We start from the raw sequence: 25,735 nt of genomic DNA, 5'->3' as shown, positions 1-25,735 counted from the left end.
TCTAACACATCATAAGCCCACATTGACATTTCGCCCCCCAACAGAATGTAGACCATTTGGGGGGCCCAGGTAGACACTGGGGTGCATTGGAATTCAGGGTTCGCTAACAGTTTAGTGCACTCAGACAAAAACTCGTCAGCTGATTCAGGTTCAAGATTTTTAAATCTCTTAAAGGTACAAGAGCCATATTCGACAAAATCGTACAAATCGGAAATTCCGTCTACACTGGGGTTTTGGGTTGGGCTGGTCATACTGTAACGATTGTGGAACTTCCTCCGTGATCAGCGCACAACGGATGCGCTGATACGGCGGAAATCCTCTACAAGCGTATAATTGTAGGAACCCGTAGAGGGAAATTCCTGTCGGCAGATGGCGTTGTGGAGTGCAGAGGAACCAATCCTCTGTACCTCCACAAATGCCAGACAGGAATTATACGAAGCGCAGAACGCAATCGCAAGAGAAGCGATTGCGAATGAGAACGAGCAAAGGGACAGGTTGTATGTGTGTGCACCAAACTAGTCGTCAACCCGCGACGGTGCACACACCACAGCAGATAAGAAGTAGGAACGCGATCGCGAGAGGTGCGATCACCAGACGTGACACAAGGCTACAGCAAGGCGGAGCACGAGAGTAGCAAAGGCACAGCAAATCATACAATGAGGAGATACGGAAAATAACAAACGCTAGCTAACCGCGAACACCGCCCTCATTCGCAACAGTGCACGCTATTATGCGCGGCCTCCACGTGATAAGCACAATAGAGACAAGCACGCCTAACTAACCATCGACAGACAACCATGAAACAGAGGACACGAACGCTTGCTTAACGGTTACCTCACCGAGCCTCCAGCAAGCGTTCGTAGCAGACAAGACAGACACACGAAAACAGGGACAAGCGAGAGATAGGATCCACAGCACTAGCGAAAGTGGCTAGCGCGATCCAGGAAGACAGAACAGAAGGATCCACAGCACTAGCGCAGGATGCCAGTGCGATCCAGGTAGACAGAACAGAAGGATCCACAGCACTAGCGCGAAGCGAGTGCGATCCAGGCAGACAGAACAGAGTAGCAGACCAGAAGGATCGACAGCACTAGCGCAAGGCGAGTGCGATCCAGGAAGGCAGAACAGAAGGTTCCACAGCACTAGCGGAAAGTGGCTAGCGCGATCCAACGAGACAGAACAGAAGGATCCACAGCGCTAGCGCAGGATGCTAGTGCAATCCAAGTGAGACAGAACAGAAGAGATAGCTGGTAGCAACCGCTGCACCAGCTATACTCCAAGACCAGAGATCAGAACGATTTCCTGTCGACCACCGCTGGGACAGGACAATCGCAACAGAACAAATAAAACAGATAAGTAATCCTAACTGCACTAGAGAAACCTGCCTAGCGCAGTTTCAGGAATTACTCTAAGCTGATCTTCAAACAAAGAGAAAGGCTGACACTCCTCCAAGAGTGTTTCACAGGAAGGAATCCTTATGACCAGCCAAGCATTGTGGGAAACACATAGTATTTATAGTACACGCCTCCAATGAATGTGGCCAGGCAATTTGCATGACAACGTATGCAAATTCCTCAGCAAGCACAAGCTGCAAAACTGACAGAAGGTCTCCTCTCCAGAGTCCTGCAGCATGCAAACCTAAACAATGGTCAAAAGGCTGCCTGCCTGCGCAGGCAGCTAAGCAAATCATTACAATCCTCCTTTGCATTTTTTTTGTTTTTACATTGTATTATGTCTGGTGAAATGTTGGGTGGGGCAGAGACATTAGGAGAGGCAGCGCCATCAGGGCCGCCATTGCCGGCAGGTCTGTGGCTGGTCCACCACCAGCCACAGGGCACTCAGCTGGGGGTGGGAGCAGAGAGGCGCAGTGCTGAGGTGCAGCGTTGTGTGCCCATCTTTGGCCAGGGTTGACGGGTCATTCAGGAGAGGCAGGCAGAGTCTGTCGTGGAGCTTATGATGGAGCAATAGGCCACCGGTTCCACACAGCCCTGCACTGTCACCAGCACTCCTATGAACATCAACAGCAGCAGCAGCAGAAGCTTCCCGCTGGAGGTCACGTTGACCCCAGTGGCCACACAGCCCTCACTGGATGAAAGTTCTCTCCACTTCAGTCAAGCGTCAAAGAGCACATTGAGGGCTGTTGTGCAGGAGATGGAGCAGATGATGGGACTGTCAGCCAGGAGGCTCTGGAAGTGGAGGAGCTAGAGCCAGGGGATGTTGGGGCTAAAGAGATGGTTGAGAGGTCAGAGGAGATGTTTGGGGAGGAGAAGTTTGAGAAGTAGGATAATGAGGCATCCCTACGTGCCACCAGCACATTTCTCCCCCAAGGCAGCTCAGAGGAGGCTGTGGCAGAGAGACGCAGCATGGCAACCAGGGGCAGGGCCAGCACAGGGCATGGTAGCCAGGAGCCACAGCCCACTGCTTCAGCCACCACTACCACCAGTTGATCCCCAACCAGCGTGAGACAGCAGCAGGCAACCCCTTTCACCCGTAGGGGTGTGTTCACATCCCCCATTAGGAAATCCTTCCAAGTGTCCACGCTGAATGAGTGTTTTGCAGTCTGCAATTCCTGCAAAATAATTCTGGGCAGAGGTAAAAATCCCTCCAGGATGGGTACCTCGAGCTTGCAGGCACATTTGAAGAGTAGAGTTGGGCTGAAAGGTTCGCCTGCGAACGGTTCCATGCGAACTTCAGTGGTTCGCGTTCGCGTCCCGCAGGCGAACCTTTGCGGAAGTTCGGTTCGCCCCATAATGCACATGGAGGGTCAACTTTGACCCTCTACATCACAGTCAGCAGGCCCAGTGTAGCCAATTAGGCTACACTAGCCCCTGGAGCCCCACCCCCCCTTATATAAGGCAGGCAGCGGCGGCCATTACGGTCACTCGTGTGCTGCCTGCGTTAGTGAGAGTAGGGTGAGCTGCTGCAGACTGTCTCTCAGGGAAAGATTAGTTAGGCTTAACTTGTTCCTGTCTGGCTGCATACCTGTTCTGTGAACCCACCACTGCATACCTGTGCTGTGAACCCACCACTGCATACCTGTGCTGTGAACCCACCACTGCATACCTGTGCTGTGAACCCACCACTGCATACCTGTTCTGTGAACCCACCACTGCATACCTGTGCTGTGAACCCACCACTGCATACCTGTTCAGTGAACCCACCACTGCATACCTGTGCTGTGAACCCACCACTGCATACCTGTTCAGTGAACCTGCCACTGCATACCTGTTCTGTGAACCCACCACTGCATACCTGTTCAGTGAACCCACCACTGCATACCTGTTCAGTGAACCCACCACTGTATACCTGTTCAGTGAACCTGCCACTGCATACCTGTTCTGTGAACCCACCACTGCATACCTGTTCAGTGAACCCACCACTGCATACCTGTGCTGTGAACCCACCACTGCATACCTGTTCAGTGAACCCACCACTGCATACCTGTGCTGTGAACCCACCACTGCATACCTGTTCTGTGAACCCACCACTGCATACCTGTTCAGTGAACCCACCACTGCATACCTGTTGTGTTCAGTGAACCCGCCACTGCATACCTGTTCTGTTCAGTGGACCCGCCACTGTATACCTGTTTAGTGACCCCGCCACTGCATACCTGTTGTGTTCAGTGAACCTGCCACTGTATACCTGTACTGTTCAGTGAACCCGCCACTGCATACCTGTTCTGTGAACCCACCACTGCATACCTGTTCAGTGAACCCACCACTGCATACCTGTTCTGTTCAGTGAACCCGCCACTGTATACCTGTTCAGTGAACCCGCCACTGCATACCTGTTGTGTTCAGTGAACCCGCCACTGTATACCTGTACTGTTTAGTGAACCCGCCACTGCATACCTGTTCTGTTCAGTGAACCCGCCACTGCATACCTGTTGTGTTCAGTGAACCCGCCACTGTATACCTGTACTGTTTAGTGAACCCGCCACTGCATACCTGTTCTGTTCAGTGAACCCGCCACTGCATACCTGTTCTGTTCAGTGGACCCGCCACTGTATACCTGTTTAGTGAACCCGCCACTGCATACCTGTTGTGTTCAGTGAACCCGCCACTGTATACCTGTACTGTTCAGTGAACCCGCCACTGCATACCTGTTCTGTGAACCCATCACTGCATACCTGTTCAGTGAACCCACCACTGCATACCTGTTCTGTTCAGTGAACCCGCCACTGTATACCTGTTCAGTGAACCCGCCACTGCATACCTGTTGTGTTCAGTGAACCCGCCACTGTATACCTGTACTGTTTAGTGAACCCGCCACTGCATACCTGTTGTGTTCAGTGTACCTGCCACTGCATACCTGTTCTGTGAACCCGCCACTGCATACCTGTTGTGTTCAGTGAACCCGCCACTGCATACCTGTTCTGTTCAGTGGACCCGCCACTGTATACCTGTTTAGTGAACCCGCCACTGCATACCTGTTCTGTTCAGTGAACCTACCACTGCATACCTGTTCTGTGAACCCGCCACTGTATACCTGTTCTGTTCAGTGAACCCGCCACTGCATACCTGTTCTGTTCAGTGGACCCGCCACTGTATACCTGTTTAGTGACCCCGCCACTGCATACCTGTTGTGTTCAGTGAACCTGCCACTGTATACCTGTACTGTTCAGTGAACCCGCCACTGCATACCTGTTCTGTGAACCCACCACTGCATACCTGTTCAGTGAACCCACCACTGCATACCTGTTCTGTTCAGTGAACCCGCCACTGTATACCTGTTCAGTGAACCCGCCACTGCATACCTGTGTGTTCAGTGAACCCGCCACTGTATACCTGTACTGTTTAGTGAACCCGCCACTGCATACCTGTTCTATTCAGTGAACCCGCCACTGCATACCTGTTCTGTTCAGTGGACCCGCCACTGTATACCTGTTTAGTGAACCCGCCACTGCATACCTGTTGTGTTCAGTGAACCCGCCACTGTATACCTGTACTGTTCAGTGAACCCACCGCATCAGTGCGCATACCTGTGCAGTTAAGTGAACCCACCTACCTACGTGAGTGCACGCAGTGTGATATACCACTCCGTGCATACCCGATATGGACAAAACAGGTAGAGGAAGAGGTAGTGCCAGAGCCAGAGGAAGGCCACCCGGCAGGTCTGCGCGAGGTCGTGTAAATGTAATTTCATGTGGACCTGGCCCACAGTACAGTGCTTGGAAGAAGGCACGTCCCATCACGTCCCAAGATTGTCAGGACGTGGTTGAGTATTTAGCGACACAGAACACCTCATCTTGCTCAGCCACCAGCGCTACTACTAGCACCACTTCCGCTGCATTTGACACTTCGCAAGAATTATTTAGTGGTGAAATCACTGATGCACAGCCATTGTTGTTACAGCCAGATGAATTTTCACCAGCTCATATGTCTGCGTTACGCGGCAACACTATGGATGTAACGTGTAAGGAGGATGAAGGACCTACTGATGGTGCATGTTTGGATTTTTCTGAGTCAAGCGAAGCTGGGCAGGATGACTATGATGATGACGATGATAGGGATCCTCTGTATGTTCCCAATAGAGGAGATGAAGAGGGGGACAGTTCAGAGGGGGAGTCAGAGAGTAGTAGGAGGAGAGAAGTTGCTGAAAGAAGCTGGGGCAGCTCTTCGTCAGAAACAGCTGGTGGCAGAGTCCGGCACCATGTATCGCCACCTATGTACAGCCAGCCAACTTGCCCTTCAGCATCAGCTGCTGAGGTCCCCATAGTGCCCACATCCCAGGGTGGCTCAGCGGTGTGGACATTTTTTAATGTGTGTGCCTCAGATCGGACCAAAGCCATCTGTTCGCTCTGCCAACAAAAATTGAGCCGTGGAAAGGCCAACACTCACGTAGGGACAAGTGCCTTATGAAGGCACCTGGAGAAAAGGCACAAACAGCAATGGGATGGCCACCTGAGCAAAAGCAGCAGCAGCACACAAAAGCAAAGCCACCCTCCTTCTCCTCTTCCTCCTCCATCAGGTGCATTATCTGCTTCTGCCGCTTTCTCCCTTCCACCTTCACAGGCACCCTCCTCCACTCCGCCTCTGCCCTTGAGCGGTTCCTGCTCCTCTGCCCACAGCAGCAGTCAGGTGTCCGTGAAGGAAATGTTTGAGCGGAAGAAGCCAATTTCGGCCAGTCACCCCCTTGCCCGGCGTCTGACAGCTGGCGTGGCGGAACTGTTAGCTCGGCAGCTGTTACCATACCGGCTGGTGGACTCTGAGGCCTTCCGTAAATTTGTGGCCATCGGAACACCGCAGTGGAAGATGCCAGGCCGCACTTATTTTTCAAGAAAGGCCATACCCCAACTGCACCGTGAAGTTGAGAGGCAAGTGGTGTCATCTCTTGCGAAGAGCGTTGGGTCAAGGGTACACCTGACCACGGATGCCTGGTCTGCCAAGCATGGGCAGGGCCGCTACATTACGTACACAGCCCATTGGGTCAACCTGGTGGTGAACGATGGCAAGCAGGGCGCAGCGGACCAAATTGTGACACCTCCACGGCTTGCAGGCAGGCCTCCTGCCACCTCCTCTCCTCCTGCTACATGCTCTTCGCTGTCCTCCTCCTCCTTGGCTGAGTGGCAGTTCTCCTCTCCAGCTACACAGCCCCAGCTCCGCAGGGCCTATGCTGCATGCCAGGTAAGATGGTGTCACGCCATCTTAGACATGTCTTGTCTCAAAGCGGAGAGTCACACTGGAGCAGCTCTCCTGGCTGCTCTTAAGAAACAGGTGGATGAGTGGCTGACCCCGCACCACCTGGAGATAGGCAACGTGGTGTGCGACAACAGCAGCAATCTGCTTGCCACTTTGCATATGGGGAAGCTGACACACATACCCTGCATGGCACATGTCATGAATCTAGTGGTTCAAAGATTTGTGGCAAAGTACCCTGGCTTAGCGAATGTCCTGAAGCAGGCCAGGAAGTTCTGTGGGCATTTGAGGCGGTCTTACACAGCCATGGCACGCTTTGCGGAAATTCAGCGCAAAAACAACATGCCGGTGAGACGCCTCATTTGCGATAGCCCGACTCGCTGGAACTCGACCCTGCTCATGTTCTCCTGCCTGCTAGAACAGAAGAAAGCCGTGACCCACTACCTCTACAACTACAGTAGAATGAAACAGTCTGGGAAGATGGGGATGTTCTGGCCCGACAACTGGACACTGATGAAAAATGCATGCAGGCTCATGCGGCCGTTTGAGGAGGTGACCAACCTGGTGAGCCGCAGTGAGGGCACCATCAGCGACTTAATTCCCTACGCTTACTTCTTGGAGCGTGCTGTGCGTAGAGTGGCGGATGAAGCTGTGAATGAGCGTGACCAGGAACCGTTACGGCAGGAACAGGTATGGGACCAATTTTCATCAGACCCAGCTGTTTCCTCAACACCTGCGGCAGCACAGAGGGGGGAGGAGGAGGAAGAAGAGAAGTCGTGTGCAGAAGACGAGTCAGACTCAGAGGATGATGAGCAAGGTGTTTCTTTGGGGGAGGAGGAGGAGGAGGAGGGGACAGCGGCAGGAGAACAACCGCAGCAGGCGTTGCAAGGGGCTTGTGCTGCTCAACCTTCCCGTGGTATTGTTCGCGGCTGGGGGGAGGAGGTTGACTTACCTGACGTCACTGAGGAAGAGCAAGAGGAGATGGAGGGTACTGGATCCGACTTTGTGCAGATGTCGTCTTTTATGCTGTCCTGCCTGTTGAGGGACCCCCGTATAAAAAACCTCAAGGAGAATGAGCTGTACTGGGTGGCCACACTACTAGACCCTCGGTACAGGCACAAAGTGGCGGACCTGTTACCAACTCACCGGAAGGTGCAAAGGATGCAGCACATGCAGAACCAGCTGTCAACTATGCTTTACAATGCCTTTAAGGGTGATGTGACAGCACAACGCCAGCAAGGTACCACTGCCACTAATCCTCCTCCCGTGTCCACGCAGTCAAAGACAGGATGCTCCAGCGATCTCATGGTGATGTCGGACATGCAGACGTTCTTTAGTCCAACGCCTCGCCGTAGCCCTTCCGGATCCACCCTCCACCAACGCCTGGAACGGCAGGTAGCCGACTACCTGGCCTTAAGTGTGGATGTAGACACTGCTGTGAACAGCGATGAGGAACCCTTGAACTACTGGGTGCGCAGGCTTGACCTGTGGCCAGAGCTGTCCCAATTTGCCATCCAACTTCTCTCCTGCCCTGCCGCAAGCGTCCTGTCAGAAAGGACCTTCAGCGCAGCTGGAGGCATTGTCACAGAGAAGAGAAGTCGCCTAAGTCACAAAAGTGTTAAGTACCTCACCTTTATCAAAATGAATGAGGCATGGATCCCGGAGGGCTGCTGCCCGCCCCAAGACTAAGTCAGTCCCCGCACACACAGCATCTCTGCCTGCACGCCGTGTGACTGGCTGCCTGGCCTGCCCCAAGAAGACTAAGTCGCTCCCAGTCCCTCCACACAGCATGTCTGCCTGCAGGCCGCTTGACTACCTTCTCCGCCACCACCAACAGGGTCCGGGACTCCAGGCGGATTGCTGAATTTTTTAGGCCGCTGCTAGCAGCGGCCGCTGTAATAATTTTTCTGGTGCGTGTACATGACTGCCTAATTTTTCTGGCTGCACTGCGGGCAGCTGCAACAACAAAAGAAAAGGCATGTACATGCGCCCATTCCCCTGCGTGATCATTACCTTGTCGTGGTGAAGGGGCTTGCATATCACAATGAAGCAATGACCGGCGCCTAGATGAGTGTCTCGGGGGGCACACAAAAGATAATAAGGTCGTTGCTTCATTGTGGTCAGACCAAATTTGATCAGCTGGACAGTCACTGTTCTGTCATTCAGCTACATCAGCCAGGCGACCATATGGGCTGTAAAGCCACCAAAACCTGCACTCTCGCCATGGTGCGCACCAGTCCAGCATGGCCGTCACTACACAAACAGCTGTTTGCGGTGCGTTACACGGTGAGTTTGGTGTGTCAGTGTGAAGCAGTACCTTAATTACACTACCTGATTGATGTATACACATGCAAGATGTTTTAAAGCACTTTAGGCCTGTCATTTAGCATTCAATGTGATTTCTGCCCTTAAAACGCTGCTTTGCGTCAAATCCAGATTTTTCCCGGGGACTTTTGGCATGTATCCCACTCCGCCATGCCCCCCTCCAGGTGTTAGACCCCTTGAAACATCTTTTCCATCACTTTTGTGGCCAGCATAATTATTTTTTTTTTCAAAGTTCGCATCCCCATTGAAGTCTATTGCGGTTCGCGAACTTTAACGCGAACCGAACCTTCCGCGGAAGTTCGCGAACCAGGTTCGCGAACCTAAAATCGGAGGTTCGGCCCAACTCTATTGAAGAGTCATCACAGGACTCAGTTTGAGGAGTTCCACAAGATGAAGGGAACTGGTGGACATGTGTGTCTTTCAGCAGCAGCATCACAACCACCGACATTGAGACGGGCGAGGGCAGACAGTCCTCAGTGGCCTCCTCTGCTCCCTCCACAGCTCCCTCCTCAGCTTCCCGTGCAAGCAAGCGGCAGACCCTGCTCAACGATGCCTTTCCGGGTGTGACCAAGGCTCTGCCTACCAGCCACTAGCGCATCCAGCTGCTGATCGGGTTGCTTGTCCAGGCCATGTGCTCCCAGTTCCTGCCATACTCCCTTGCGCAGGAGGGGAGTGACATGCATGCACTCTTGCAGTATGGGATCTCATAGTGGCAAATCCCCAGCGGTCCATGTCACCATGCACTCTTGGAGCAGCCGTTTCGGGACACACCGCTACCTGTCTTTCACGGCTCACTTGGTCAGCTTGGTGGAAAGGGGTGAGGCAGCAGCAGCATTGGGCACAACAGCAGCAGCCCAGTGGGTGGTGCCACCCCGTGGGATAAGGGGAGATGCAGCAGGCTCCTCTGATCCCATTCCCTCCACTGGCACATACGCCAAATGCCCCTGCTTCAGCAGCAGCGTCAAGCCCCACCAATGCCAAGTGCTGCTGGAGATGGTCAGCCTGGGGAAGGACAAGCTCACGGCATCTAATGTCCTGGCCACCCTCAGGGAACAGGAGTAGAGGTGGATGACCCTCAAAGGCCTCAGAGTCCGTCTGGTGGTGTCCAACAATGGTGTCAACCTACTGGCTTCCAAAAGCATGGGACACTTGACTCACGTCCCCTGTTTGGCCCACGTCCTAAACCTGGTGGTGCAGAGGTTCCTGCGCACCTGCCCAGGGATGGGGGATCTGCTGGAAGGGGCGCAGAAAATTGTTCATCATTTCCACCGCACCACCACTGCCTCAGCGATCCTGGCCGACCTGCAACAGAGAGATGGCCTGCCACCACACAGGTTCATCATTGATGTACTGACTCACTGGAACTCCACCCTGACGATGTTGGAGTGGCTGTGCCAGCACAGGAGGGCTGTCACCCACCCACTACATTGTTGATGAAAATTTTTCCGACACCACACACCTCCAGGTCATCTCAAACGCATATTGGGGAAGATGCGTCAGGTGTGCCTGGTATTGGCTCTCTTCCTGCAGGGAACCAGCATGGTGAGCCGGGAATAGGCATCCCTCTGTGAGTGGGTGCCCATGGTTTGCTGCTGGACAGGGCAATTTTTGACCTGCTAGAAGAGGGAGAGGCAGTCCTGGCCCTCCTGGCCAAATCCCTAACTTGACTGTTGAAGGGGAAGTGTAGAGCACAGCTGCTGCGGTGCGAGGATGGAGAGGGCAGGATGAGGCTCGGCAACAGTAGGCACAACAAGAGGAGGACAGGCGTGTCGTCTCAGAGGGGGGTGATGAAAATGATGTGTCTGCTGTGGCTCACATCTTGGCCATGGCTGCACACATGCTGCCCTGTCTGTGCAGAGACACCAGGGTGATCCAAATGTGGCAGAGGGAGAACCATCTGCATAACCGTGATCCTGGACCCACGACTAAAGGGCAAGTTGAGTCAGTTCATGCAGCATGGAGACCCAGAGTGTCAAACAATGGAGTTGCAGGTGGCTCTTGACGCAGACTGGAGGAAGCCTTCCCCCAGCCTTCCAACCCCTCTGCCCCTGTCCAGCAGCCAACACAGCAGCCGGTGCCTGTGGCCAGCAGGTGCAGCAGCAGGCGCCCAGCAGATCTGCTGATGCTGACTAGGCAACTCTACACAGTAGAGCTGCATAGAGAGGAGGTGCCATCAGCAGTAGCATCCTCCTCTAGTCAGCACTAGCGTCTGACCCGCACGGTGGAAGACTACATGGGGTCCTTCAGCAGGCTTGACACCGGGGCCCCTGTGGACCCCATGGAGTACTGGGTCAAGAGGCTGGAGATCTGGAGGGAGCTCGCGCAGTAAGCCCCAGAAGTCCTGTCCAGCGTGCTTTCGGAGAGATGCTTCAGTGCGGCTGGTGGCGTGGTCACAGAGAAGTGCTCTTGTCTGTCAAGTAGTTCCTCTAGTAATTCAATTATGAAACATTTCTGAAGAATCTTGACACCTAGTGGCTCCCTTAGTTTGAGAGGCGGACATGGCTGCACCGTCGCTATGGTGACAGCGCACCATGTTACGCTGATGACGTGGCCGCGTCCATAGGTGGATATTAGGTATTTAAACAGTGCCAACAACCACGTTAGATATCCCTGAGGTAGCTTCTGGCATAACTGGTAGGATCCTCTGCCCCCCATCAGCCTGTTACGCTATATTAGCTGGTAAGTTCCATTATTCTCCGTTCATTGCATCTGCTTTTTACTGCATTTACTTCTGTATATTCTGGTGTGGAATCTACGCTTTATCTCATCCTTTAATGGGCCCTTTTCCGCTAGAGCATTTGTGATTGCTGAATCGCAAAATCGCAAATCGCTAGTGATTTTTAAATTGCTAGGGTTGTTACTTTATCATAGAAATCACGAGAAGTATTTTCAGGGCCCTTTTCCACTAGAAATCGCAATCACAAACACCAGCGATTGCGATTTTCGTTTGCATTGCATTATAATTGTAAAAATCGCTCCAGGAAGCGATTGCGATTTGCAATTTCCAAATCGAATCACTGTAGTGGAAAATACTTCTCGTGATTTCTATGATAAAGAAACAACCCTAGCGATTTAAAAATCACTAGCGATTTGCGATTTTGCGATTCAGCAATCACAATCGCTCCAGTGGAAAAGGGCCTTAGTGTTTCTTGTTCAACTATGGTCTTGTCATTGGTTTGGTTTTCACAGGTGTTTTCAATTCTTATCTGATTTGGATTGTGTTCACATGTTTATATTCAATATGGGATACGTTTGGACCTAATATAGGACCCTCTGTCTATTTATTTTTATGCACTACTAGCACTTTCATATAGCACCAACACAATTTAATTGCATTTTTGCACAATTATTTATACCAGTGTTATACACATAATTTTTATCGGATGTTTTGTATTTATACATATGATAAAAGCAATACATTCTTTCAGATCAGTAGTGTGATTAGATCCAGTGTCTCATCAATTCTTTTATATTACTTAGTATTGTTGGTGAGACACATATATTTTCTTTGGACCAACACTCTGCTGATTTTGAGATTTAGAGGTGGAGAGTGTTATTATTACCAAATAGATTAGGGGATATATGGGCCGAGGGGGACAGATTTTATTTTTATTTTTAATCCTTTTAATCATTTCCTTGTTGTTGACCCTAATAAAAATACAAATATTTTTTCTATGGTACCGCTGGGTTGTTGAAACATATTTTTGACTAGAGGAACTACTTGTTCTTGTTTTGGTGTGTAGATATTGTGGGTCGGTGACCCTAGTTCCTCTCTGATTATGGTTTCATTATGTAGGATCTACTTCCAGTTAATTTGACAGGATGTTGTATGGGCTCATTGTTGTAGATTTAAAGTGCCCTCGTCTGTCCACACAGTCTATGGACAGACTCACCTTACTCAAGATGATCCAGGTTTGGGTTGAAGGTGATTTCCTGGCCCCTGCTGTTGGCGAGAGGAGGACATGAGGTGGCTGGGAATAGTGCTATGACAGACCAACCATCAACAGCACAGCCTGCTGCAAATAAAATTAGGCCTGGTTCTTCTAATTTTTTTCTGTGGTACGACCGCTAGGTGCCATGCTGTAATACTGCTGCTGCCACGGGCTACTCCTCCTGCTGCACGTATCTCCTGCTGACTGTGATTTCACTACTAGGGTCAATCAGTCTAATGTACTATAGGCTATCTTTTTATGTGAAGTGGAAATTCGGTCTTTGTATCTACAAGCTTTATCCGCGATTTGGAGAGACTGTAAAGAAAGAATAAATTATAAAGAAAAAACTTTGGTTCTAAAAAAAAACCATTGTACTGGTTGTTTGAAATTGTAACAGTCTAATGTACTGCCGCTACACGCCACCAGCTATTATGCCAACAAAATAGTTATGTTGTTGTAAAAAAAACAACTTTAATTTTCTAGAGGTGTCTGGGATGCAAACTGTGCTGTCCGAGTTGTGGGGAGGCCCCAACTGCTGTACGAACACTTCCTGGAACCTCACTGTTATGGTTTAAGTATGCCGTTGTACCACCACTAGGTACCATGACCTACTATACTGCTGCTGCTGCCTGTCACACGTTACTCCTCCTCCTGCTGCTGCTTTTACCTCCTGCTCTCTGTGCTCCCACCACCAGGGTCCAAAGAATAAGATGCTGCTGCCATGCACCACCAGCTATTATGCCACTACAATAGCTATATATATTGTTGTAAAACAATTCTTAGGTGTCTGGATTTAAAACTGTGCAGTCCCAGTTGTGTATTGGACACAATGTGGGCTTCATGACCACTGTCTGGAACCTCCTGCTGTTTTATTTGTGTTATATTTACAGCGGTGGTGCCACCGCTAGATGCCATGGCCTATTATATTGCCTGCTGCCATACATTACTCCTCTTCCTCATGCTGCTGTTTTTGCTGCTTGTAGCTCCTGCTCTCTGTGCTCCCACCACTAGGGTCCACAGAATAAGCTGCTGCTGCCACGCGCCACCAGCTATTACGCCACTACAATAGCTATATATATTGTTGAAAAAAAATTCTGAGGTGTCTGGGTTAAAAACTGTGCAGTCCCAGTTGTGTATTGGACACAATATGGGCTTCATGACCACTGTCTGGAACCTCCTGCTGCTTTATTGGTGTTATATTTACAGCCATGGTACCACCAATAGGTGCCATGGCCTATTATATTGCCTGCTGCCACACATTACCTCTCCTCCTGCTGCTGCTGCTTGAACCTCCTGCTCTGTGCTCCCACTGCCAGGGTGCACAAAATAGGGCCATGCTGTCATGCGCCACCAGCTATTTTGACACTACAATAGCTATATATATTGTTGTAAACAAAAAGTTCTGAGGGGTCCGGGTTGAAAACTGTTCTGTCCCAGTTTTGTATTAGACACAATGTGAGCTTCATGACTTCTGTCTTAAACCTCCTGCAGTTTTACTGCTGTTATATTTACAGCCATGGTACCACCGCTAGGTTCCATGGCCTATTATATTGCCTGCTACCATACGTTACTCCTCCTCCTCCTTCTTCAGCTGCTGCTTGTACCTCCTGCTATCTGTGCTCCCACTGCCAGGGTCCACAGAATAAGGCGCTGCTGCCATACACTACCAGCTATTACGCCACTACAATAGCTATATATATTGTTGTAAAAATAAACATTTGGAGGTGTCTGGGTTGAAAAATGTGCTATCCCAGTTGCGTATTGGACACAATGTGGGCTATGTGACCACTGTCTGGAACTTCCTGCTGTTTTAACAGTGTTATATTTACAGCCGTGATATCACCGCTAGGTGCCATGACCTATTATATTTCCTGCTGCCACACGTTATTCCTCCTCCTCCTGCCGCTGCTACTTCTGCTGCTTGTACCTCCTGCTCTCTGTGCTGCCACCACCAGGGTCCACAGAATAAGATGCTGCTGCCATGCGCCACCAGCTATTATGCCACTATATTAGCTATATATATTGTTGTAAAAAAAATTCGGAGGTGTCTGGGTTAAAAACTGTGCAGTCCCAGTTGTGTAGTGGGCACAATGTGGGCTTCATGACCACTGTCTGGAATCTCCTGCTTTTTTATTGGTGTTATATTTACAGCCATGGTACCACTGCTAGGTACCATGGCCTTTTATATTGCCTGCTGCCACACGTTACTTCTCATCCTCCTGCTGCTGCTTGTACCTCCTGCTCTCTGTGCTCTCTGTGCTCCCACCGCTAGGTTCTACAGAATAATGTGCTACTGCCATGAGCCGCCAGCTATTACACCACTACAATAGCTATATATATTGTTGTAAAAAAAATCTGAGGTGTCTGGGTTAAAAACTATGCTGTCCCAGTTGTGTATTGGACACAATGTGGTCTTCAAGACTGCTGTCTGGAACCTTTTGCTGTTTTATCGGTGTTATATTTACAGCCATAGTACCACCTCTAGGTCGCATGGCCTCTTATATTGCATGCTGCCACGCGTTACTCTTCCTCCTCCTGCTGATTTTACCTCCTACTCTCTGTGCTTCCACCACCAGGGTCCACAGAATAAGGCGCTGCTGCTGCCATGCACCACCAGCTATTACACCACTACAATAGCTATATATATTGTTGTAAAAAACTAAAATTCTGAGGGGTCTGAGTTGAAAACTGTGCTGTCTCAGTTGTGTATTGGACACAATGGGCTTGATTTACTAAGAGGTGCTAACCTACTTAGCATGTCTAAAGTCTTAAGGCGCGCTAACCAGGGTGCTAAGTAGGTTAGCACCAGTTTTCTCAATCAGATCGTGCGCTAAGTACCGCGCGCAAATTTTTGTGCGCGCAAAGTCCTATGCACGCGCTAAGTCCCATAGGCTTTAGTGGGCACTTCGCGCGGAGCGCCCTGCGCTCTGTGCAGTGCGCGCGCAAAACTTTGTTAGCACCATTTTGTAAATCAAGCCCAATGTGGGCTTCACGACCATTGTCTGGAACCTCCTGCTATTATATTTACAGCCATGGTACCACTGTCATGGCCTATTATATTACCTGCTGTCACATGTTACTCCTCCTCCTGCTACTGCTGCTTTTACCTCCTGCTGTCCATTCTCCCACCACCAGGTTTCACAGAATAAGGTGCTGCTGCCGTCATTCATCACCAGCTATTACGTCGCTACAATAGCTATATGTATATTGTTGTAAAAAAAATCTAAATTGTCTGGGTTGAATACTGTGCTGCCCCAATTGTGTATTAGACACAATGTGGGCTTCATGACCACTGTCTGGAACCTCTTGCTGTTTGCTCTGTTTTTAGTACAGCCATGGTACCACTGCTAGGTGCCATGGCCTATTATGCTGTTATAATTATTTCTTGGAATAAGTGCTGTGGTACCACTGCCAGATTCCATGGCCTTCTCTGATACCAGCTAATACATCTGCTACTCATGCCAATGTAACATGCATGATGCAAAAAAAATATAGATATGCAAAACTGAGTAACAAGAAGAAGAAGAAGATGGAGAATAAGACAAAGAAGACAGTGAAGAAAAAGATGATGGTGAAGAAGAAGAATGTGAAGAAAAGACAGTGAAGAAGAAGGTGAAGTAGAGCCAGGAGAACCGTCAGGAACCGTCCCCACGGCAAACCTGCAGAGACAGTTCCTGCTGGGGATTTCAACCAGATAGAGTGGGGGAGAAACCTTCTTCAAGCTAACCCACAGCTGTGTCGCCCCTTAACCACACTCAACCGCATAGCCACCACTAGCAGTCGGCTGGGACGATACTGCTAGACACTTTGACAATTCCAACTCTGCTGTTAAGCTGCATGCATTCAGACTGGTGTTTTACGTACATTGGGTCAGCTGCAAGCTTTAGGCCAAAGTACGAGAACACCACACACACACAATGCAATCTCACATGTTAGCGATGAACAATCCGAGCACACAATCGGGCATTGAACATGTAACACAATATACTGCAGTTTCTTTCTAGGAAATGTAAAGCTCTTCTTAGTAGAGATGGCCCGAACCATGGGTGCACTGGGTGCCAGCCTAAGTGGGGGTTGACAGTGACAGGTGCAGGCAGGCAGGTGGGGAGAGACAGCGGGAGCTAGCAGCTATGCGTACGAAAGGACGCATTCTCTGCTATGTGGAGGGCTTCGGAGATATTCTATCAACTTAATTGAAGATCGCAACATAAGAGGATACTGTAATTCGTTGGATCGTTTACCGAGGATATTGGTGTGAGAATTTTTTTTTAAAGGTACAGGTAAGTATTTCTGGTTAATTAAGAAAATTAACCACTTCACAACTGAGGGGTTTTACCACCAATTAGGCTTTCTTTAGGTGGGACATTATGCCAAGAATTATTTTATTCTAAATGTGTTTTAATGGGAAAATAGGAAAACATTTTGAAGAAAAAACATTATTTTTCAGTTTTCCGCCATTATAGTTTTTAAATAATGCATGCTACTATAATTAAAATCCATGTAACTTATATGCCCATTTGTCCCAGTTATTACACCATTTAAATTATGTCCCTATCACAATGTTTGGCGCCAATATTTTATTTGCAAATAAAGGTGCATTTTTTTCAGTTTTGCATCTATCCCTAATTACAAGCCCATAATTTATAAAGTAACAGTGTTATACCCTCTTGATATAAATATTGAAAGATTTCAATCCCTAAGGTAACTATTTAAGTTTTTTTTTTTAATTGTAATTTTTTTTTTTTATTTTAATATTTAAAAAAAAATTATTGATAACAATTGGGGAGTGTGGGAGTTAATTAGTTAAAATTAATAGTAAAAATAATTTGATTGTATGTGAAAAAAATGTTTGGGTGTAGTATTACTTTTTGGCCACAAGATGGCCACATTTTTTTTAGGCGTCCTGCAAGCGTCGGAAGGACGCTTGCAGGAAGGGAGGCTGGAAAACGGAGTTTTTTCACAATGATCGGCTGCTTCTCGTAGAAGCATGCCGATCATTGCGGGGGCAGAGATCAACGAACGGGAATGGATTTCCCCGTTCATTGATCTCCGGCGAGTGGGCAGCGGCGTGCACAATCGCGGGAGCGCGAGCGGGAGCGCGGACAGCGGCGGCAGCGGCGGTAGCGGCGGGGGGTGCGCATATCTACGCTCCGGGCGGGGAAGTGAAGTCCAAAGGAGCGTAGATATACTGTACCCTGGCGGCGAAGTGGTTAAAGGACTTTTTCATGGTTGTGTTTTTATTTCATTTAACCCTTTGTGGAAGTGGGTAAGGGGTACTTTGTACCCCTATACTCATTTCTCCTGGGAAAGAGTGGGCATCTGGGGTCCCCTTTTTAAAGGGGACTCCAAGATGCCACCATGAACCCCCTCCCAGGGAGTCGTCACCCCCCCACCTCCTCCAGGGGCACCGGAGGTAGGGAAGAGCCCCTTGTCCATGGATTGGACAAGGGCTCCGGGGGGGAAGGGAAGGCTTGGCTGCCCCTCCCCCCCAGAGCCCCCCCATTCCATGGACCATGCAGGCTGGTATAGCTCAGGGTGCAAAGCCCCAGTCGGCCGGGGCTCCGCATTCTGGCTATCCCAGCCTGCAGAGGCTCGAGAGGGGGACCCAACGTCATTTTTTTTTCAGATTTCCCACACTCAGCACATAAAAATAATACTAAAAAAGTATATATATATTTTTAAAGGACTTACGAGGCCACAAGTATGAAAAAAGTTAAATCCCATTTCATAATCCAGATCCATGGAGGACTCCATCTGCGCCCTCCCGTTCATTCCGCCATGGCACCCGCAGTAATACAGGCCCCGGGCGGGTCTCGACCCCTCCAAACGGGGCGGGTTCTCATTCCCCATATGGCTGCCACAGATTGCTGCGGCTGCGCACTCCGCATAGACGCAATTGCGGCTGCGCAGCTCTAGCACCTCCTCCCGATGCGTCCGATGTATGCACGCATATTGATGACGCGGTGGGAGGAGGCTCTAGAGCTGCGCAGCCACAATCACGGCTGCTATCTTTTTAACATATGTTGCAAATTTGGTGTTGTTATGGTTGTGGGGGAGCACTGCAAAAGTGCTGAATTTTGCCATTGGCTTTCATTGGGCTCCCTATTTCACTTTCCAAAATCTCAAATCTTTTCAAAGGACAATGGCTCAGCAGTGGCAAATTTTCTAGCATTGTAGGGACTTTTAGGGGGCTCAGGACTGGTGAGTTGTGGGCCCCTAGGCTGAAGAGGTCATAGCCTAGGGTCACAAAAACCTGTTTATTTTGGCAACGTTAATGGTGGTGATTCTGACGTACATAAATCGCAGCCATGGCCGTTAGCAACGTCTGAATTTCACGACATGTCTCATGCAGGTAGAAGGCATATTCTTATACTTGTACTCCAATGTTGGGTTCCCTACATCTCTGCAAACCAGAATTACAGGGGTGCAAAAGTGGTAAAATCCCACATAGGCTTTCATTGGGCCTCCTATTTCACTTTCCAAAATCACATTTTTTCCAAGGGGGGTGGCTCAGCAGTTGCACATTTTCTACCATTGTAAGGTCTCTTAGGGGCATCATGACTGGTGAGTTTTGCTACTGCTGAGCCACTGCCCTTTGAAATGATGTGAGATTTTGGAAAGTGGTGTGAGATTTTGGAAAGTGGTGTTAGATTTTGAAAAGTAAAATAGGAGGCCCAATAAAAGCCTATGGGGGATTTTACCACTTTTGCACCCCTCTAACTCTGGTTTGCAGAGATGTAGGGAACCCAACATTGGAGTACAAGTATAAGAATATGCCTTCTACCTGCATGAGACATGTCATGAGATTCAGACTTTCCTAACGCCCATGGCTGCGATTTATGTACGTCAGAATCACCCCCATTGACATTGCCTAAATAAAGAGGTTTTTGTGACCCTAGGCTCTTACCTCTTTGGCCTAGAGGCCCGAAACTCACCAGTCATGATCCTCCTAAGAGTCCCTAAAATGCTAGAAAATTTGCCACTGCTGAGCCATTGCCCTTTGAAATGCTGTGAGATTTTGGAAAGTAAAATAGGAGGCCCGATGAAAGCCTATGGGGGATTTTACCACATTTGCACCCCTGTAACTCTGGTTTGCAAAGATGTAGGGAACCCAACATTGGAGTACATGTATAAGAATATGCCTTCTACCTGCATGAGACATGTCGTGAGATTCAGACTTTCCTAACGGCCATGGCTGCGATTCATGTACGTCAGAATCGCTACCATTGACATTGTCTAAATAAAGAGGTTTTTGTGACCCTAGGCTATGACCTCTTTGGCCTAGGGTCCCAAAACTCACCAGTCATGATCCCCCTAAGAGTCCCTACAATGCTAGAAAATATGCCACTGCTGAGCCATCGCCCTTTGAAAAGAGATTTTTGAAAGTGAAATAGGGAGCCCAATGGAAGCCTATGGCAGAATTGAACACTTTTTCACCCCTATAATTCTGGTTGGTTATCACCCGCCGACTTTAGCAGTTAATAGCGAAGGCCCCTTATATCCTAGCAACACCAAATTTGCAGGTTATGTTAAAAAGATAGGAGGAAACAATATTTAATGGACTTCCGAGGCCACAAATGTGAAAAAAGTTAAATACCTTTTCATAATCCAGATCCATGGAGGATGCCATCCACGCCCTCCCGTTCATTCCGCCATGGCTCCTGCAGTAATGCCGGCCCCGGTCGGGTTCCGACCCCTCGAAATGGGTCGGGTTCTCATTCCCCCCTCAATATGGCCGCCACAGATTGCTGCTGCTGTGCAGTCCGAATAGGCACGATTGCAGCTGCGCAGCTTTAGGCCCTCCTTCCGCCGCATCATCAATATACATGCATACATCAGACGCATCGGGAGGAGGTCCTAGAGCTGCGCAGCTGCAATCGAGTCTATGTGGACTGCGCAGCCGCGGCAATCTGTGGCGGGAATATTGAGGGGAGAATGAGAACCCGACCCGTTCAGATGGGTAGGGACCCGACCGGGGCCGTTATTACTGCGGGAGCCATGGCGGAATGAACCGGAGGGCAGGGATGGCATCCTCAATAGATCTGGATTATGTTTCAAACAGTGGTGCTCAGCAGAGCTCGAATATTCGAGTAGCTCGAATATTCGAGCTCTTTTTCAGCTATTCGAGCTCAGTATTCGAGCTCCGAATAGCTGCAGCTATTCGAATGGGCTATTCGAGTAAACGCGAATAGCCCATTCACTATTCGAGCTATTCGAGCAAACGGCGCTATTCGAGCTCGAATACCGAGCTCGAATAGCGTCATAGCCCATATTGATGTCCTTAGAGCCAATCAGAGGGCTCCCAGGCCCTCTGACGGCAGCCAATCACAGAGGGGGACCCTGACCAGCCCCTACCCTATAAATAGCGGCCGCCATGTTCCGTTTCTCCGTCCTTGCCTGAAACTTGCATAGAGAGAAAGTTGCTCCTTTGTGCTTTGGCTTAGCAAGAGCTCTATTGTGGTCATTTACCTAGCGTTTTTGCTCACATACACCTCCTATACACACCTATATTGTTGTTAGTTAGATAGACATTGTATTTTAGTTAGTAGCTTTTGTGTTACATAGAGACAGGCCAGCTGCTGCATCAAGCTTACAGCTTTAGGCCTCAGGGCCTGCCTGTGTGGGCAGCTGTCCTCCTGTCCTCTGTTAGTTTATTTCTCATTAGTATTAGACAGTATTAGACAGTATTAGACAGTATTTCTGCTGTCCTTTACTACTTAGTGATTGTATTTTGTATTGTAGTTATATACTGTAACTGTACTAGGACACTCACTGTCACTGTTCATAGGCTACTAGCTCCTGCGTGTGCTTGCACTCACTGTCTGTGTACACACACTCTATTTCCTTCTGAATAGTTATATACTGTAACTGTACTAGGACACTCACTGTCACTGTTCATAGGCTACTAGCTCCTGCGTGTGCTTGCACTCACTGTCTGTGTACACACACTCTATTTCCTTCTGAATAGTTATATACTGTAACTGTACTAGGACACTCACTGACTGTCACTGTTCATAGGCTAGCTCCTGCGTGTGCTTGCACTCACTGTCTGTGTACACACACTCTATTTCCTTCTGAATAGTTATATACTGTAACTGTACTAGGACACTCACTGTCACTGTTCATAGGCTACTAGCTCCTGCGTGTGCTTGCACTCACTGTCTGTGTACACACACTCTATTTCCTTCTGAATAGTTATATACTGTAACTGTACTAGGACACTCACTGACTGTCACTGTTCATAGGCTAGCTCCTGCGTGTGCTTGCACACTCACTGTCTGTGTACTGTACACACACTCTATTTCCTTCTGAATAGTTATACACTGTAACTGTACTAGGACACTCACTGACTGTCACTGTTCATAGGCTAGCTCCTGCGTGTGCTTGCACTCACTGTCTGTGTACACACACTCTATTTCCTTCTGAATAGTTATATACTGTAACTGTACTAGGACACTCACTGTCACTGTTCATAGGCTACTAGCTCCTGCGTGTGTGTGTGCACTCACTGTCTGTGTACTGTACACACACTCTATTTCCTTCTGAATAGTTATATACTGTAACTGTACTAGGACACTCACTGACTGTCACTGTTCATAGGCTAGCTCCTGCGTGTGCGTGCACTCACTGTCTGTGTACTGTACACACACTCTATTTCCTTCTGAATAGTTATATACTGTAACTGTACTAGGACACTCACTGACTGTCACTGTTCATAGGCTACTAGCTCCTGCATGTGCGTGCACTCACTGTCTGTGTACTGTACACACACTCTATTTCCTTCTGAATAGTTATATACTGTAACTGTACTAGGACACTCACTGACTGTCACTGTTCATAGGCTACTAGCTCCTGCGTGTGCGTGCACTCACTGTCTGTGTACTGTACACACACTCTATTTCCTTCTGAATAGTTATATACTGTAACTGTACTAGGACACTCACTGACTGTCACTGTTCATAGGCTACTAGCTCCTGCGTGTGCGTGCACTCACTCACTGTCTGTGTACTGTACACACACTCTATTTCCTTCTGAATAGTTATATACTGTAACTGTACTAGGACACTCACTGACTGTCACTGTTCATAGGCTACTAGCTCCTGCGTGTGCGTGCACTCACTCACTGTCTGTGTACTGTACACACACTCTATTTCCTTCTGAATAGTTATATACTGTAACTGTACTAGGACACTCACTGACTGTCACTGTTCATAGGCTAGCTCCTGCGTGTGCGTGCACTCACTCACTGTCTGTGTACTGTACACACACTCTATTTCCTTCTGAATAGTTATATACTGTAACTGTACTAGGACACTCACTGACTGTCACTGTTCATAGGCTACTAGCTCCTGCGTGTGCGTGCACTCACTCACTGTCTGTGTACTGTACACACACTCTATTTCCTTCTGAATAGTTATATACTGTAACTGTACTAGGACACTCACTGTCACTGTTCATAGGCTACTAGCTCCTGCGTGTGTGTGTGCACTCACTGTCTGTGTACTGTACACACACTCTATTTCCTTCTGATTACTGATTGATTATTGTAAATTCTACTTCCTGACAGTTACTACTTACTTACTGTAGTAGGGACACTCACTCAGTCACTGTTCATAGGCTAGCTCCTGCACGTGTGTGCGCGTGCGTGCACTCACTGTCTGTAGTGTACACACACTCTATTTCCTTGTGATTACTACTGATTATTGTAACTTCTAGTTGTACTTCCTGACTGTTACTACTTACTTACTGTACTAGGGACACTCACTCACTCTCTGTTCATAGGCCAGCTCCTGCGCGTGTTTGCGCGTGCGTGCACTCACTGTCTGTAGTGTACACACACTCTATTTCCTTGTGATTACTACTGATTATTGTAACTTCTAGTTGTACTTCCTGACTGTTACTACTTACTTACTGTACTAGGGACACTCACTCAGTCTCTGTTCATAGGCCAGCTCCTGCGCGTGTTTGCGCGTGCGTGCACTCACTGTCTGTAGTGTACACACACTCTATTTCCTTGTGATTATTGTAACTGCTAGTTGTACTTCCTGACTGTTACTACTTACTTACTGTACTAGGGAGTCGGGACACTCACTCAGTCACCTCACCCGCCCTTTTCAAAAACTTTTGTGTTTACGCCCAAAACATCGAAGATGTCTGGAAGTGGCAGCCAGCGCGGTTTGGGCAAGGGGAAGGGCAGCAAGGGAATCAGGAGGAGAGGGAGCAGCATTGTGGCAAGCCGCGGGCGCGGCCGCGCCACCATGCACAGTTCCGCAGCAGCAGCAGCAGCGTCAGTGGCTAACATTCCTCCCATAGCCACTGGCCGTGGACGCCTTGGGCGCCGCCCAGCAGGAGCATCTGCAACTCACACTGCAGAGACACAGCAGCAGCAGCGTGTAGCACCTGCTCCGATTTTCCTCCAGCCGGGTCGGAAACGTCCCATTGAGGAAAAGGATGCAGACACTGTGGTGCAACTGATGACGGAGGATGAGCAGCCCGCCATCAGCTCTGCATCCGAGGCCTCCACCCTCACCCTCACCACCACCACCCCTGTTCGCAGCAGCCGCCCAGCAGGGCCTGGGGAGGAGGCCAGTTCACCGTCAGTCGCCGACCTGTCACTCAGCAGTCTTTTTACCCCAGGCACCATCAGGGTATTGTCTGCTGTTGTTGGCGATTTTGAGGAGGAGATGCTGATGGGCACTTTGGGGGAGGAGGGATTGGACAGCAAGACTGTGGCGACAGTCAAGCAGCCCATCCATGCATCAGGAGAGGAGTTTGGGGGGTCATCATCCCAGCAGGACATGTTTCAGGAGGGGGAGGATGATGATGACACGGTGACAGACAGAGACTGGGTGCCACCACCTCCAGGGGATGTCGTCATCAGCAGCTCTGAGGAGGAGGAGGAGGATGCGCTTGTGGGCCTTGCAAGGAGGCGCATCATTGCAAGCATTGGCAGCAGTAGGCAGGTCCCACAGCCTGCTGGTGTCTCAGGCTCAGCAGCAGCAGCAGCATCTGCCAGTACCACCACCAGCCGCACCCAAGCCCCCCCCCCCCAACCACCACAGGGAGACAGGCAGCAGCGGTTCCATGCCGTAGGGGGTTGTTTTTGTCACCAATCTGGCGCTTTTTCACCATGCCCACAGTGTACAGCAAGTACGCCACTTGCAACCACTGTCAGCGGAAGTTGAGCAGAGGTGCAGACCCCTTAAAGTTCAGCACCAGCTCGCTCATCAACCACCTTGCTGCGAAACATTTCCACCAGCATGAGGAGTTCCAGAGGCTGAAGGCATCTGGTGCTGGCAGTGGCACCACACCCATCACTGCACAGCCTTCAGCAGCAGCAGCAACAGCAGCCACCCGCCCTCCTGCTCCTCCAGCAGCACCAGCAGGAGTGCGGAAACGCACTGCTCCTCCCCCCTCTGCAACTCCTGCCGCCGACACTGAGGCCTGTTCTGGCAGCCAGTCCTCAGTGGCCTCCTCTGCTGTGTCTGCTGATTCCCGTGCCAGCAAAAGGCCACGCCAGAGCCTTTTGAGCGAGTCCTTCCAGGGGGTGGTTAGGGCTCTGCCTCCCAGCAGCCGTCGCGTGCGGCAGCTGAACGGCTTGCTGGCACGGGCCATGTGCTCCCAACTCCTGCCGTACACGCTTGTGCAGGAGGGGAGTGACATGCGTGCGCTGCTTGCTTGTGCAGCCCCAGACTGGCAGCTCCCCAGCAGACACTTCTTCGCCCGCAAGGCCATTCCTGCACTGCACCGCTTTGTGATGGCCAATGTGGAGCGAGGGCTGGAGCACGCGGTTGGTGAAAGGGTCCACGTCACCATGGACTCCTGGAGCAGCCGCTT

This window comes from Hyperolius riggenbachi, chromosome 7, assembly GCF_040937935.1.
Source record: "Hyperolius riggenbachi isolate aHypRig1 chromosome 7, aHypRig1.pri, whole genome shotgun sequence".
NCBI classification, from domain to species: Eukaryota; Metazoa; Chordata; class Amphibia; order Anura; family Hyperoliidae; genus Hyperolius; species Hyperolius riggenbachi.
The sequence above is the reverse complement of the archived record's forward strand: the minus strand, read 5'-3'. Positions refer to the sequence as shown.